The following is a 5,000-nucleotide window of genomic DNA, read 5'->3' on the forward strand; positions in this document are numbered from 1 at the left end:
CCCCCGTGCAGGCACCCCTGCATACGGGCCTCCGGCAGGACCGGCCTGCCGCCCCCAGCCACCCCCCCGCAAGCCCCCCCACCGCCGCCCCGGCTGAGAGAGCACAGGCACCCCGCCGCCGCCCCTTCCCACCCCGTGCAGGCACCCCTGCATACGGGCCTCCGGCAGGGCCGGCCTGCCGCCCCCAGCCACCCCCCGCAAGCCCCCCCCACCGCCGCCCCGGCTCAGAGAGCACAGGCAGCCCGCCGCCGGCCCACCCACCCCGTGCAGGCACCCCTGCATACGGGCCTCCGGCAGGGCCGGCCTGCCGACCCCAGCCACCCCCCGCAAGCCCCCCCACCGCCGCCCCGACTGAGACAGCACAGGCAGCCCGCCGCCGGCCCTTCCCACCCCGTGCAGGCACCCCTGCATACGGGCCTCCGGCAGGGCCGGCCTGCCGCCCCCAGCCACCCCCCGCAAGCCCCCCCACCGCCGCCCCGGCTGAGAGAGCACAGGCAACCCGCCGCCGCCCCTTCCCACCCCGTGCAGGCACCCCTGCATACGGGCCTCCGGCAGGGCCGGCCTGCCGCCCCCAGCCACCCCCCGCAAGCCCCCCCCACCGCCGCCCCGGCTCAGAGAGCACAGGCAGCCCGCCGCAGGCCCACCCACCCCGTGCAGGCACCCCTGCATACGGGCCTCCGGCAGGGCCGGCCTGCCGACCCCAGCCACCCCCCGCAACCCCCCCCACCGCCGCCCCGGCTGAGAGAGCACAGGCAGCCCGCCGCCGGCCCTTCCCACCCCGTGCAGGCACCCCTGCATACGGGCCTCCGGCAGGGCCGGCCTGCCGACCCCAGCCACCCCCCGCAACCCCCCCCACCGCCGCCCCGGCTGAGAGAGCACAGGCAGCCCGCCGCCGGCCCTTCCCACCCCGTGCAGGCACCCCTGCATACGGGCCTCCGGCAGGGCCGGCCTGCCGCCCCCAGCCACCCGCCACAGGCCCCCCCACCGCCGCCCCGGCTGAGAGAGCACAGGCAGCCCGCCGCCGGCCCTTCCCACCCCGTGCAGGCACCCCTGCATACGGGCCTCCGGCAGGGCCGGCCTGCCGACCCCAGCCACCCCCCGCAAGCCCCCCCACCGCCGCCCCGGCTCAGAGAGCACAGGCACCCCGCCGCCGCCCCTTCCCACCCCGTGCAGGCACCCCTGCATACGGGCCTCCGGCAGGGCCGGCCTGCCGCCCCCAGCCACCCCCCGCAAGCCCCCCCCACCGCCGCCCCGGCTCAGAGAGCACAGGCAGCCCGCCGCAGGCCCACCCACCCCGTGCAGGCACCCCTGCATACGGGCCTCCGGCAGGGCGGGCCTGCCGACCCCAGCCACCCCCCGCAAGCCCCCCCACCGCCGCCCCGACTGAAACAGCACAGGCAGCCCGCCGCCGGCCCTTCCCACCCCGTGCAGGCACCCCTGCATACGGGCCTCCGGCAGGGCCGGCCTGCCGCCCCCAGCCACCCGCCACAGGCCCCCCCACCGCCGCCCCGGCTGAGAGAGCACAGGCAGCCCGCCGCCGCCCCTTCCCACCCCGTGCAGGCACCCCTGCATACGGGCCTCCGGCAGGGCCGGCCTGCCGACCCCAGCCACCCCCCGCAAGCCCCCCCACCGCCGCCCCGGCTGAGAGAGCACAGGCAGCCCGCCGCCGGCCCACCCACCCTGTGCAGGCACCCCTGCATACGGGCCTCCGGCAGGACCGGCCTGCCGCCCCAAGCCACCCCCCGCAAGCCCCCCCACCGCCGCCCCGGCTGAGAGAGCACAGGCAGCCCGCCGCCGCCCCTTCCCACCCCGTGCAGGCACCCCTGCATACGGGCCTCCAGCACGGGCGACCCGCTCTGTCCGCAGGGAGGACAGGTCTACCCCTTCTGCCGGCAGGGAGGCCAGGTCTACCCGTTCTGCCGGCAGGGAGGCCAGGTCTACCCGTTTTACCTGCAGGGAGACCAGGTCTACCCGTTCTGCCGGCAGGGAGGCCAGGTCTACCCGTTTTACCGGCAGGGATGCCAGGTCTACCCGTTCTGGCGGCAGGGAGGCCAGGTCTACCTGTTTTACCGGCAGGGATGCCAGGTCTACCCGTTCTAGCGGCAGGGAGACCAGGTCTACCCGTATTGCCGGCAGGGATGCCAGGTCTACCCGTTTTTCCGGCAGGGATGCCAGGTCTACCCATTTACCGGCAGGGATGCCAGGTCTACCCGTTTTGCCGGCAGGGATGCCAGGTCTACCCGTTCTGGCGGCAGGGAGAACAGGTCTACCCGTTTTACCTGCAGGGAGAACAGGTCTACCCGTTTTGCCGGCAGGGATGCCAGGTCTACCCGTTTTACCTGCAGGGATGCCAGGTCTACCCGTTTTACCGGCAGGGAGGCCAGGTCTACCCATGTTGCCGGCAGGGAGGCCAGGTCTACCCGTTCTAGCGGCAGGGAGACCAGGTCTACCCATTTACCGGCAGGGAGACCAGGTCTACCCGTTTTGCCGGCAGGGATGCCAGGTCTACCCGTTTTGCCGGCAGGGAGAACAGGTCTACCCGTTTTACCTGCAGGGAGGCCATGTCTACCCGTTTTACCGGCAGGGAGACCAGGTCTACCCGTTTTGCCGGCAGGGATGCCAGGTCTACCCGTTCTGGCGGCAGGGAGACCAGGTCTACCCGTTCTGCCGGCAGGGATACCAGGTCTACCCGTTTTACCTGCACGGAGACCAGGTCTACCCATTTTACCGGCAGGGAGGCCAGGTCTACCCGTTCTGGCGGCAGGGAGAACAGGTCTACCCTTTTTGCCGGCAGGGAGACCAGGTCTACCCGTTTTACCGGCAGGGATGCCAGGTCTACCCGTTTTGCCGGCAGGGATAACAGGTCTACCCGTTTTACCTGCAGGGAGACCAGGTCTACCCGTTTTACCGGCAGGGAGACCAGGTCTACCCGTTTTGCCGGCAGGGATGCCAGGTCTACCCGTTCTGGCGGCAGGGAGGCCAGGTCTACCCGTTCTGCCGGCAGGGAGGCCAGGTCTACCCGTTTTGCCGGCAGGGAGAACAGGTCTACCCGTTTTACCGGCAGGGAGACCAGGTCTACCCGTTTTGCCGGCAGGGATGCCAGGTCTACCCGTTCTGGCGGCAGGGAGGCCAGGTCTACCCGTTCTGCCGGCAGGGAGGCCAGGTCTACCCGTTTTACCTGCAGGGAGGCCAGGTCTACCCGTTTTGGCGGCAGGGAGACCAGGTCTACCCGTTTTGCCGGCAGGGATGCCAGGTCTACCCGCTTCCGGCAGGGATGCCAGGTCTACCCGGTTCCAGGCAGGGAGGCCTCGTCTACCCGTTCTGCCGGCAGGGAGGCCAGGTCTACCCGTTTTACCGGCAGGGATGCCAGGTCTACCCGCTTCCGGCAGGGATGCCAGGTCTACCCGGTTCCAGGCAGGGAGGCCTCGTCTACCCGTTCTGCCGGCAGGGAGGCCAGGTCTACCCGTTTTACCGGCAGGGATGCCAGGTCTACCCGCTTCCGGCAGGGATGCCAGGTCTACCCGGTTCCAGGCAGGGAGGCCTCGTCTACCCGTTCTGCCGGCAGGGAGGCCAGGTCTACCCGTTTTACCGTCCGCCGGGTCCGGTGTGCCCGATGTGGCCGCCGGAGCTGCCGGCGGAAAGGGATGCCTCGTCTACCTCGCTCCGGCGGGACTTTGGCTCCACCGCGGTTCTGGCAGGTAGACGTCTTGCCCGGTTCTTCTTCGGAGCTGCCGAAGGGGTCGCTGCTTTGCGCTGCCTCCAGTTACGTCATGGTAAGAGTCGGCGGCGCTCGCGCGCCTCCCCGCTGGGGGAAGACGGTTCTCTTCGAGCCCGCCGGGGCCGGGGACCTCGCTGTCCGTATACTAGGGCAGAGGGCTGGCGCTCGCGGACCAGCGCCATCGAACCGCTGCAGCTACTCGCGGTTCAGCCGGCAGACTCGGGTGTTGCACGGCGGCTGTGGCCGTGGCCGTTCTGCCTCCTACCTATCGCGCACGGCGCTTCCGACTGCCAGAAGCCGCGCGAAGCCGCTGCTTGCCCGCAGGCTCCGGTGGCCGTTGCCGACTGGAGCGAGGGCTCCAAGAGGGGTTTCTCCAGGGCCGGGCCGAGACGGGCGGCGGTCGCCGGCACTCGAACGCTTGTCACCCGCGGCTCAGCCGGCAGACTCGGGCGTTGCCCGGCGGCCCTGGCCGTGGCCGTTCTGCCTCCTACCTATCGCGCACGGCGCTTCCGACTGCCAGAAGCCGCGCGAAGCCGCTGCTTGCCCGCAGGCTCCGGTGGCCGTTGCCGACTGGAGCGAGGGCTCCAAGAGGGGTTTCTCCAGGGCCGGGCCGAGACCGGCGGCGGTCGCCGGCACTCGAACGCTTGTCAGCCGCGGCTCAGCGGGCAGACTCGGGCGTTGCCCGGCGGCCCTGGCCGTGGCCGTTCTGCCTCCTACCTATCGCGCACGGCGCTTCCGACTGCCAGAAGCCGCGCGAAGCCGCTGCTTGCCCGCAGGCTCCGGTGGCCGTTGCCGACTGGAGCGAGGGCTCCAAGAGGGGTTTCTCCAGGGCCGGGCCGAGACCGGCGGCGGTCGCCGGCACTCGAACGCTTGTCACCCGCGGCTCAGCCGGCAGACTCGGGCGTTGCCCGGCGGCCCTGGCCGTGGCCGTTCTGCCTCCTACCTATCGCGCACGGCGCTTCCGACTGCCAGAAGCCGCGCGAAGCCGCTGCTTGCCCGCAGGCTCCGGTGGCCGTTGCCGACTGGAGCGAGGGCTCCAAGAGGGGTTTCTCCAGGGCCGGCCCGAGACGGGCGGCGGTCGCCGGCACTCGAACGCTTGTCACCCGCGGCTCAGCCGGCAGACTCGGGCGTTGCCCGGCGGCCCTGGCCGTGGCCGTTCTGCCTCCTACCTATCGCGCACGGCGCTTCCGACTGCCAGAAGCCGCGCGAAGCCGCTGCTTGCCCGCAGGCTCCGGTGGCCGTTGCCGACTGGAGCGAGGGCTCCAAGAGGGGTTTCTCCAGG

The sequence above is a fragment of the Opisthocomus hoazin genome, unplaced genomic scaffold, assembly GCF_030867145.1.
Source record: "Opisthocomus hoazin isolate bOpiHoa1 unplaced genomic scaffold, bOpiHoa1.hap1 HAP1_SCAFFOLD_165, whole genome shotgun sequence".
NCBI lineage: Eukaryota > Metazoa > Chordata > Aves > Opisthocomiformes > Opisthocomidae > Opisthocomus > Opisthocomus hoazin.